This window comes from Microtus oregoni, unplaced genomic scaffold, assembly GCF_018167655.1.
Source record: "Microtus oregoni isolate MIOR12 unplaced genomic scaffold, Mior012 000024F_ref0000369, whole genome shotgun sequence".
In the NCBI taxonomy this organism is placed as follows: domain Eukaryota; kingdom Metazoa; phylum Chordata; class Mammalia; order Rodentia; family Cricetidae; genus Microtus; species Microtus oregoni.
Genome location: NW_024543083.1, coordinates 14146486 through 14158613, shown reverse-complemented (window position 1 = coordinate 14158613; position 12128 = coordinate 14146486). Strand labels below are relative to the sequence as shown.

Sequence of the window (12128 nt, the reverse complement as noted above, 5' to 3'; positions counted from 1 at the left end):
ACCCCTAAGAAAGGGTCATTCGACCCTGAAAGGAATCGTGACTCACAGATCGAGAAGCACTGCTTTACTGAGACATTTGTGTGAACACACGTCAACCAAGCTACTCACTGCTCCAAAGTTTTACTTTTCTCAGTTTTACTCAATTTCAGAGGAAATGATCAAACACTAGAAATAATTTTGGTACCTAGGTCAGTGGAGTAGTTCAATTAGAAGAGGGGCGTGGGATGTTTGTTAATCATGTGTTCCCCTCATCTTTTCCCTGGTACCATGTGATGAAATCGGGCTTCCCCTCCCCTAGGTGAGCCTGAGCATCCGCACCTGCTCATTCATGCCTTTCCATCCTTCCCTTCATCTCCCAGTACGTGTACTATGGACAGTGTCTGAGAGGATGACTTCACGACGCTGGAAACGATGTTTTCCCTCTGAGGGCCCACTGACTGTGAAAAATGCTTTCTAGCTCAACTCTGGATTTTTTTCTTTAAATGAGGGATTGTGGGGAAATCATATTTATGTTATTTGACTGATTTATAAAATAAAATGAGAAAAAGTACTTAAATCAACTGGTGACACATAGATTACAGATACCACACATGAAGAAGTGTAAATATATATTATAAAAAGAGTTGCTTGGTCATCTACATATATTTGCTTGGTCATGTAGATAGATATAGACGACCAAGCATATATATATGGAAACTCTTTTTATAAGTGGCTATAATAACTGATGCTATTTAACACCAATACCCACCCTCATTGCTTACACCTTTATCCTTGTAGGGCAAAATTCACCTCAAGAAGGAAAATGTGATGTTTGTCATTCATTACATGGGCACCCTAGGAACACAGGTGGACAGGCTGCTTTAGGAAAGAGCGGATCAGAACACAGAACTGACCCATTTAAATGACATCGTCTTCAATTTTGGGAATTGGGGGTACCAGAAGTAAAGCAGATTATCACAAATCAATATTTAAGAAAAAAATCTCTACTTGACAGTTCTATATAAGTATCAACACTACTTTCAGGGTAATTAAACACCTGTACTGTCTGCCTTCAAGTACTCTCTGCCATATGGAGGCCACTGATCCGGACTGCTGTCCCTGTCTTTGAGAGCTTATCAGTTGACGTTTTCCAGGGAAAAGCCCTGTGATTTAAGGCAGTGTTCATATGAAACACAAAAGGTATTTTCCTTTTCTTTCTTTGACAACTTAAGTCCCGGCTGGTTAGGAGCAACTCCTCTGCGACCAGGCACTTTTGCCCAGGCGTAAAGAATGCTCACGTCAAGTTCTTCTTGAATAAAATCTCTCAACAACAAAGGCTGAATTAACATTTCTTTCACTAATCAGATTTTGTAGACAACGCTTATAAATTAGAATAATGTGTTTTCCAGCTTCAGAATGAAGCTAATTTCAACACAATCTCACTCACATCCTTTGAATAGAATCTAATTATATTACAATAAATACAATGTGTTTGAGATGTAATGGGCATTTCAGAACAAAAGGCAAGAAATTCTGAACTAAGGGCTTCTTCCTAAAGTATCACACTGAGAAATGAGGCGTCTCATACAATACAGTTAATCTGGACTCCTTTCGCTGGAAAATTTAGCTTTCTACAAACTGTCATTTTCCCAGGGTCTCATGACAAAAATATGTAACATACACCAAACATATACTGTTGTACCCTGCAAGTTGTCTGTATTCTTTAGCCTGAGGCACTTGCCCAGCTCTTAGGAGAAGGATGGAGACCTAAGCAGGCAGACTTTCAAGCAGTATATTAGGGACTGAAATAGAAAGTCAATATGTCAGGCTGCACTAGGTTCTCTCTATTGGCTGATTTCCTTTTTCTTCACTACGGAACATACCCATTCTTAACTCCCCTGCATCTTGACACAGTTGCACTACCCTTTGTCATTCGTGGTTTTGGATGGGGTGGAATCACAGTAGTTGGTAATAAGAAGTAGATGTCATGAAGAACACTCCTTCCTAAGGTCACCTTGTCAATTCTACCCATCCGTTCACATTTTCATATCCACCAATCAATTGAGAATGAAATGTAGGTCAGAACCTGTCCATATATCTGGGGCTCAATATAGACGGAAATCGGGTCTCCTTCATGGTTTTCATAGAGGTGAGAATATAGAACATTGTTCAAGTCATCATACTGACTGGTACCCATGAAGGGGGACCAGCAAAACTCTGTGAGGTTATAATCACAAGTAAACATAAATGGAGAAAGAGACATGCATATTTAATACCAGGGCAGTGACATTGAGGATCTACAAAAGTTGTCTTAGAACGACCTACTTTGATGTCAATATTGACTGATTTTTGTTATTAAAATTTACCATGATAATCTTCATACATGAATAGTTATGAGGAAAATATAAATATGTATAGTATATATCTTTTTTCCTACTTTGTGATAGATATTATTTTCTTTAGTGTTTCTTTTTTGTTTTGTTTTTCAAGAGAGGGTTTCTCTGTGGCTTTGTAGCCTTACCTGGAACTAGCTCTTGTAGACCAGGCTAGTCTTGAACTCACAGAGATCTGACTGTCTCTGCCTCCCCGAGTGCTCAGATTAAAGGTGTGTGCCACCACTGCCTGGCTTTTTGTTTCTTTTTCAGTACCTCATGACTCCAGCTGTTACTGTTGTCCTTCAGTGTGCACAGTTCAGGCAGGCAGTGGTGGCAATTCACTTTTCTAAACACAGAAATGCACAGACTCATATACATGCACCTGGAAATCCTCCCGATCTTGTAACACCTCTTTCTCATCTACTCTCATGCAGAGTGCCCTATTCTTTCCACATACCCTGCCTCCTTCTTCCTTTCTTTACTCATTTGGACCTAACAAGGAAGCATCCTTGCTATCACCTTCATGGCCAAATCCAGTCATGAAAGCTAAAAAGTGTGAGGCTGGGTTAGAACTTGGATAGAACATAAATAATGTCCTCACCCACCGGTTACCAATCTTCTGTTATTCCCTCACCTGCCACCTAGAGCGCCACCACTCACCGTGCTTTGAGGCAACATGGGGAGCTTAAATAAAATTAGCATACTCTGCAATAAGACCCAGAATGTTTAATCAACAAATAAAGTAATCTATTCTCAAAATCAACACCTACTAGGGAAATGATCACTTCCCTGGGGTCAGAATAAAGCCACAATGGGCTGTTGGTTAGAACCAACAAACACATCTGTTTTGTTTTCTTTCTAACTCTTATTTGTTCTCGTTCTGCCCTGAAAGTGGATTGCCCCTGCATTAATCTCAGTTGTCCTTGCCTTTTTCCTATTCAAGGACCAAATCTCATCCCCTTAGATCCCTAAGGATCTCTTACTTCCCATTAAATCAAATTCTCCTTCCACGTCTAGTTTAAACTCTTACCTAACCCTAACCTTACTCATAGATCTTTTTTGACAAGACAAATGCATAAGGTATTTGTCCTTTACATCCTTAAAACCTTTCCCTAACTGATGCTATTTGTTCATTATCACTGCTACTTTGTTCCATCATAAGAGGAATATAATCAAGTATATTGGGATGAGACTGCTGTGAGTTAAACCAGACATCCGTGTGCTGGGTAAACCAATCCCTCACGTGCACCTGTCTTTTGTTCTAATGCATGCTGGAGATTTAGTGACTACCACTTCATAAAGCATGGGTGCAAACGGCACATGGATGGGACATGTCAGCCATACAGAAGATTCTGGCTGTTTCATTCTCTCTAAACTTTCCTAGTAATTCCCCAGAGAACTCTAATGGCTTCTATATCCTAGTACAAGTCTTCCAAGCCTGTCTTCTCCCACAGCCTCATGCTCCTGTTCTGGCACGCTACTCTGGTCCTTGTAAGAAAAGCCACAGATTCAGCAGCTGTTTGGCTTTCTGACTGTTGATTCACCTCTCTCTGCCTTAATCTCAAAGGTAAGATGGACTGAAAGTGTTTATTTCAGAGAGTCATCAAAAGTGTTAGAAAGGACGCACAGATTGGGCAGAGTAAAGAGCTCAAACGCCCCATTTCCATGGTAATGAGGCTGAGGTGTTATCCATTTTATGGTGCTTGGAATTACCATCACATCAATAGACTTTTGTCCTAATAAATTTCTACACTGCTGTTCTGGGTAGCTTGCGGTTATGCATTAATAAGGCATAAATCTTATATTTAGAAAATGGTGCAAAAAGCAGCAAGATAAGAACAAGGATGCAACATAGGAATAAGAGCCTCTATAACAGATCACTTTAGAAAACCCCTCTCTATTCTAGCAACTCATCAGACCATAACAGAATGTGGCGGCAGCAGGGCATCCACGCTCAAGCATCTCCCTTGCCAGTGCCATCAGAGTGGGCTTGAATCCAACTACCTATGGTCTGTGGAAAACCTCTCCATTTCAGGTCATGATCCTCACTGCAGAGAATGAAGACAAAACCAAGGTGGCCCTGGAGCCCGTGAAAAAATAGAAACATGGTTCCCCACACTCATTTCCTTACAATGCATAAATCACTTTAAAGGGCTTGCTGGTCAACCTTAGTGCCAGTAAGTACCCTTCCTGTGTATATCTCTTTACACACCCAAGAGCGTCTTTTACCCAAGGAAGGAAATTCATCTGGCTCAAGCAAAGTGAAGCAACATTGCAGTCAGTCACAATGATCCAGTGTGCCAGAGACAGGTGAGTGCACGCTCTATCTTGAGACTATCTAATATTTCATGGCTCTGACATTGGCAGAGAGAATGTTTCTTACCTCGGTCTCCTATTATACAGCTATATAATCCACAGCTTGGGATGTAGGTCTAAAAATAGGTAGACTAGTAAAGAGTGCTTTTTCATAAAAGTAATTTAAAAATATTCCACCAGCCCAAAGATGACCCGCAAAAGCACTTTGGACAGTGCTCTCTTCCTAAATGGCTTTTGAATATTTGAACGTGATGGGAACCCAATGACTCAGTCATCACACTGCTTTTGGGGGAGAGCATTAAACTGGGCTCAGACAGAGGAAAGAAAGCTTGTGCTTAGAACAGCAGGTGCCAGGCACAGCAGTCCAGAAGTTCAGAATGGACGGCAAATCACTAGCTGCACACATATTTTGAATGGAGTCTGCAAATGACAATCACCACTGCCCATCCTCTATTGGAAGAGGTAGACCCTAATGAAGGTCAGGTGTTGCTGACTGAAGTCACTAACAGCAGTTCTGACAGAGCGTGGAGGACTCTCAAATATCAGCATGTCAGGTACCAGTCATCAGCCTTCCCTTGGATGCACTAGCTAGAAGCTTGGTGATTTTTATTTTTGAAGATTCACAGGGCAATTTCAAGTTAGCCTCCCAATCTTAGAGGTTTTCGATGGCACTGGAATTTTTCTCTTGTTTAATGGTGACTTGTAGGAAGGAATCAGGATTATCAGGAGTGAGAAATGAGAGCAACGAGGACATATTTAGAGATGTATGAAAATGTCAAAGGACATATATAATTATTTTTTAAAGTAAATTAAAAGCTCAGATCATTAAATGACTTCTTGGATTTCTTCACCATTCAGTGATTTATTTCTCTATTTTTGAGTTTAGAATAAATCTCAATGTCCTTCCATATGTGCTATATTTAGATATGTCATAATTTATACATTCTAGGAAAGATCAGCAAAATGAATAAAACCTTGGTTTTTCCTATTAATTTACACAAAAATATGACACAGCATATTTTCCCTTCATTTCTACAAGAGAAACTTGACCTTGGTAAGTCCACAAGGTTAACCCCTCTGGTTAATGTTTTCTCTGGTTCTGTCATAATGTATTTAAAGAATTCCTTGGCCAGACCCAGGCAGATAGCAGATCTGTCAAAGGACGGAGCAGTTCTTTGAAAACCCGGTGACAGAAGGAGGGTTGTGACCAGGGAAAGGTCAGTTTCTCTCTAGGCAGCTCTTCCTGGAAGAGCTCAGTTTGGCCCATTCTTGGGTCTCTTTCATAAAAGGTAAAGGTATAACTATTCCCCTGCTAACTACGCCCTGCTAATGGCTGTAATAGATGACAAGGCCATGAGAACTACATCTTAACTTCAGTGGGTCCACGGCATCCATAAGATGGTGACCTTTTGCTTTCTCTTTTAAAGTCAATGAACCATCTTTCTTCAGGGCCAGTTTGATGCCATTAAGTGACTCAGTTTTAAATGTAGTGTCCTTAATAGGGTCTCCCTAGGGTGACAGGGAAGGCTGTCTGTCAGCATTACTAATTTACATTAGCAATGACTGACAAATTCCAGGACAACTTTAAAAGGTGTATAGTCAGCAAATAAATTTCTGTATTTTTGGATGGTTATGCTTTGTCATTGTCAGCTGGTTTAGCTCGGTGGAAGCGATAACATTTGGTGATGGTCTGAGGACTTGGGCTCTTGACATGTCTATACAGACACTGGAAATTCTTCTGTGTAGACTAGACAGGCCAGTAAGAGTTAATACAAACAGGAGTTACACAACATCTCCCCCAAAAAAACATGAATAACGTGTCTATTTACCATACAGGAAACTTTGAGTTCGCTCCCTTATTGGCTGCACGTGCATACATACACACATACATACACACACACACACACATACATACATACACATGTACATAAATATGAACATACATACATAAACACATATACCACACACATTATTCCTCTTATTATATGAGTATCACCATCAACATCACCATCCTTACCACCTTAATCATCATCATCGTAGTCAGCTCTATCATCTGTAGTTTTTGAAGTAATAAAACTTGGTTTCTATTTCATGTTTGCCTATATTTTTTTTCTAAATTTTACCTTTTGTCTCCATACAAATGATTCTCATGAATTCTTCTGTGCAGTTATTAAGAAACAGGTAAAATATTATAAATGTAAAACTGTCCTTATCCATGGATTTTGGATATATTAGATTTCAAAATTATTACACAATGCATATCTAGGTGTTTAAACATTTTCAAAGCCTAATAACCTTGACATTTTATTGGATGTGGGTGCTTCCTGTTCTTACAAAAAGATGGAAAATGTGATCATGTTTAATAAAGACCGTGGTGAGAGGTTTTCTTGTCAGATGTGACAGCGAGGCAAATTCACCTGTGCTGCAGGGGGTGTTTGAACCAGATACCTTTCAGAATGCCCTCTTTGTGTTATGATCTAACTCTCACACGCTGAGCTGAGCTCAGAGTGGCTCTAGCAAGTCACTCTTACAGTGAACACTTAATACATAAACTAAAGAAAAGATTGGATAAGAATCATCTAACTAGAGGGCACAGAGTTAGACTGATCTCCTGAACACAAGAAAAAAAATGAGATAAGGAACAATAATGAAAGGATGTTTTGAGTGGATTTTAGGAGCTCAGAGGGAGAGTCCCAGCAGAAAATAGGTCAGAGCCTGAAGACATACTCAATCCAGCTTTCCACTTCCTGGGAGCCCTGTGCTGTTGGGGTGACCTTCATAATGAATGTCCTTAGAAGTTGCTTTCGGTCCCAAGACTATAAGCACTTTAGCCTTACATATGTAGGTTTGTTTCCTTTTGTCCCCAGTAGGATCAGTCTCATAGAACATGAGAGGCACAGAGCCATAGTTTGAACATGTCTTCTTAGAGCTGCTCTGACCCTGCTAAGCTGATCATAATACAATACGTTCATAGGATTAAAAAAAGCAATTCAATTAAAAACTACATTATACAAATTATACAAATGCTAAGGGCCCAATTTCAAGTAAGGATGGTAATGAAATTAAAGCAAAGACCACAAGCCAGTGTTTTAATCCATTCTTACCTCCCTGGTTAGAGTGTTCAGTCACAAACAGTGTAGGCACTCAAATCAAACACACACTGTGTGGAGCAGGCACATCCTAAGACTTATGCCAACGGCAAGCTTCTCATGCAACATTGAGGGGAACATTGCAAATTTAACTTTAGCATCGTTTTGTTGGTTGTGTGACTTTGGTCTATGCATGTAATACCTTTGAAGTACATCCTCATAGTGAGATTCTGCATACTTAGGAAGTAAACAGTGAGTAAGAAAGCATTCAGCAGGAATACATTTGGGGGAAGTAGTGCACCTCTTGGACGAGCTCAGGATCTATATTTTCACTTCATAAACTCGTGACGGGTTTCTCCGTGCTCCAAGTCAGCCTGTGGCTTCATGGGGTCTTTTCCCCAGTGGGAACAGGTAGAGAAGGAAAGCAAGCATTTCAAGTCAGTGTAATATTGGGATCAGACTGAATTCTGAGGCATGCTACTGTTTCTGTTGAATCAAGCTTGGACAGATTTTAGGGTGCAAGAAGGTGTAACCATTGAAGGAAAGTCAATTATCAGAAATGAGGATGTGGAGGGAAGGGGACAATGCTATGTACCGTAGAAGCCCCGAATGAAGGCAACTCTCCCCTCTGTCACATGGACACGTAAGGGATGCAGGCAATGACCCTAGGGAGAGAACTGTCCATGAGCTTCTCCACAGGTTGAAACAACATGATGGTCTGTTTTGTTGTTGAGACAGAGCCTTACATGTCACCCAGGCTAGACTCGAACTTGAAACCTCCAAGGGCTCTGCCACCATGCTCCTCACTCTAATGTTTTAATGCACGTATTCCTGATGACGAAGAATAAACCAAACATATGTGACAGACATACAATAATTCTAAAATATGCAAATGACTTCAACAGTGCTTTAAATTGACAGAATTAATGGGGTATAGTTAGCTAAAATCTACGACAATTGACTGACCCTTTCCAATAGGAACAGAACATGAGTCACTTATTGTATTTTAAATTGAACGGAAACTTTAAGAAAGTAAAAATAAAACTGATTTGCATAATATATTTTTTTTATCCAAGTATAAACCAAGCATGATGCAGACAGGTATGCACTGCAATAATTTACATATTTTGCATTTTTCCTGCAAAGACACCAAATCATCAACATACAGGCTCCTAAGCACAGCACACTTCAGATATGGAAGGTGGTTGTGTGCTGTGACTTACTGCAGACAGTAAGTGCTGCCTGCTTGGAAGCCTCAGTTCCAGATCAGTAGGCACGGGGTACAATGCAAGGAATCAGAATGGTGGGCTTCCATCTCTTTAGACACTTTTGGTTCTGCATGTGAAAGCAGTGGCCTAAACCCAAAGATCATCTTCAGTTACACACACAGCTCTAGATATGAGATTCTGTAGGTGGGCTTTACATGACAGCCATGATGGAGATGCTGGGAGAGGCACCACAGCACACCTACCTGCCTCCAGCTGCATCCACATAGACGGCAGTGCGAGGAGCAGATACAGTGGCTAAGTCCATTGCCTCCATCACGTTGAAATGGTTTGCCCAATCCATACTAGTTCCTTCCTGCCCCTCTCAATATACAGAAACTGGATGTGTCAGAACATATGTAGTACACACATGACCACAGAGCAGGGGAGAGCCAAACCACAACAGGACCTGATTCTGTCCAGAGCCAGTTCTGGAAAAATCTTTCTATATCACACACTGATTTGCTTGGGATTTGGTCACATCAAGAGGATTTACAGCCAGGACTAAAGCTGCTTTTAAAAGGCACCTATAGAGGACAGATTCATCTCTGCACAAACCCGTACTACTCAGCAGAAGCTCAGCATCACGCATCCTACTGCTGAGAACTGGCTGAAAGCATAGGATAATGGTGGCAAGTGAAACGGACATTTCAAACAACTAAAAATTTCTAGAACTGATTGACAACTAGAATAAGTTTTAAGCCAGAAAGTAGGACCTGCGGACTCCTAATTATAAGCAACTGTTTCATGAACAGCCAGACTATCAATATCTAAACGGCACATACAATAAGCCACTCTGGAAAGCTCATCTGAAGGAGCAATCCATCATGTATGTCCGATGTTGACAGAGGAGAAAGAGAGCGGATGCATACACTCTGTCTTGGATGCTCTGATTAAAGAGAAGGGCACTGGGGCTCATCACGTGACCACAGGGGTCTCCCTACTACCTGCTGTCAGTAAGTGGCAAGTGATCTTATCTGTGTAGGACGAAGTTAGGCATACATGCTTACAAATGGAAATTAAAAAAAAATAGTCGTGCATGTAAGTCTTTCTGTGAGTTCAAAAGAATGACATTTGCATCAGATTTCTGAACATTGGAGACTGGAGGTTGCAGTATGAGTGACTCTGATCTGGATAATCAGAGAGGAGGAAAGTTGGGAAGGAGGCAAAGATACAGAGAGACCAAGAGTAAAAGTTATATAACACCGTAGAGGAAATAAATCAAAAATTGTCAGAGTACTAAATATTCTTTGAAGTCCAATTACTTCAAATGCTCATACGCACAGGACCTATAGTTTCATGTGCACAGGACCACAGTCTCAGGTACACAGACACAGAAACTGGCTTGCAGTCTATTGATAGGAAAGATCTCTGAGGATATTCTCATCTGGAACTGGTCCTACAATCTCGCATCATATGATCTGTGGTTGAGTTCCAGTACGGAAACACAAAGGGCTCCCTTTCAAGACATCTGAATCAGGGACAAGATTCTGCTATTATAAACCTAGTTAACCGATAACCTACTTTAAACTCTGTTATTTCCAGAGTTCGATGCCAGCTTGTTCACTGCCTCTTTAAAGTTCTACCAAAGAAATAGCTTAGGAATCCAGCCTTAACATCATAAAACGCTGGCTGACATATTTTTGCCCAAATCTGTGTTTCCCTCTACAGACAATAAAAGTTAAAAATACATAAGATAATTGAAGTATATAAATGTTCTTGTGTTTGCATGCATTTTCCAGGCAGCTCATTGAGATTTGGAATGAAGGGTATTGGGACCCCTCTCCCCACATCTCCTGAAAACAGTGGCCCTGGTGGGCAGGACTATGTGCACACAGCCCAGGCAACAGCTTCCTTGAAAGACTCTGGAGGATGGAAATGACCTGAAACCTCAAGAATACCTCACAGGAGGGATTCCATCACTTTCAGAAATTGCCCATTTATATGTGATTTAGAAACCATTTTACGTAAGTTCGTGACTGGCTCGCAGCTTCGTGAACAAATGGTATTTCAGTTTCATCAGGAACATTACACAGTGACCTGTGAGGGTTAAATAATCAAAGTCATCTATACCTGAGATTTAGCTTGTACTCTCACACATAACCACCTCTGACCCCAATGTGTGGTGTACAGACCTCAGTGGAAATATCAGTAGAGGTTTTGTATTGGGTCATGAGCAAAGTAGATTAACAGACAATGCTAGGGACTTTCCTTCAAACTAATGGAATTGGACTATCTAGGTGATATTGTCAACAGACTTATAACTACCTTTACAATAAGACATTCATAAGGTTTTGATCTGTGTACCTCACCTCGATGAGGAAATATACCATTATTATTATTATTATTATTTTTTTACAGAGCTATCGGTAAAACAGAGCAAACACAAGAGAAGCTGGGGGAAGGAAATTATAATTATTTTTGTTTTGTTTTAATCCTGATTATATCGCAATAAATCCATATTTTAGGCAGCCAAGTCAAAGAAAATGAAAAAAAAGGCAATTCAGGAAATAATATGCCAGAGAAAACTGCAATAAAGTCTAAATAAGCAGACATCAGGAAGGATGCCCTGGCTGTATCAAAGTGTGAAGCCACCATCTGTCCCCTGGAATCCTTGACTCCTGGACAGGAGTAGTGAAAGTTCGGGAGTAAGTCTTGGTTTCACAAAGCTTCAGTAAGATAAGACATATTTTCATCCGTACCACAGATAACGATGAAAATTGAATATCCATGGGGAACAACATAAAACAGTATGAAGATGGGGGCAAGAGAGGATAGTAGGATAAATTCTTTTAATTTGTGTATCCATCATTTCTCAAAGGACTGTGACCTTTCAGCTCTTGAAAAGATTCTTTGCATCTGGGCTGGACTGTCCTCTGGCAGGAGAGGAAAGCTTTTTAGAATGTTCTGTATGTGTCGTGTTCTTGCTAATGCAGTTCCTATGTAACACCCCTCAAAGAAGCCTAACTTCTCAAAGACCTGCCATTCCCATTTTGTTTCATGTCTCATTGTAAACACATTTTGTCCAGTTCTATGAAAATTACATGAAAGTAGTACACTTTTTGCTCTAAAAGTATGAAATAAACTGTCAGAGAAACTGCCTT

General features: G+C 40.4%; 1 protein-coding gene across 2 annotated transcripts in view; it reads right to left on the bottom strand.

Moving 5' to 3' along the window:
* The window catches only part of Csmd1 (CUB and Sushi multiple domains 1), a 1426468-nt gene that overhangs the window by 733644 nt on the left and 680696 nt on the right, over positions 1–12128 (bottom strand). The window lies entirely within an intron of this gene.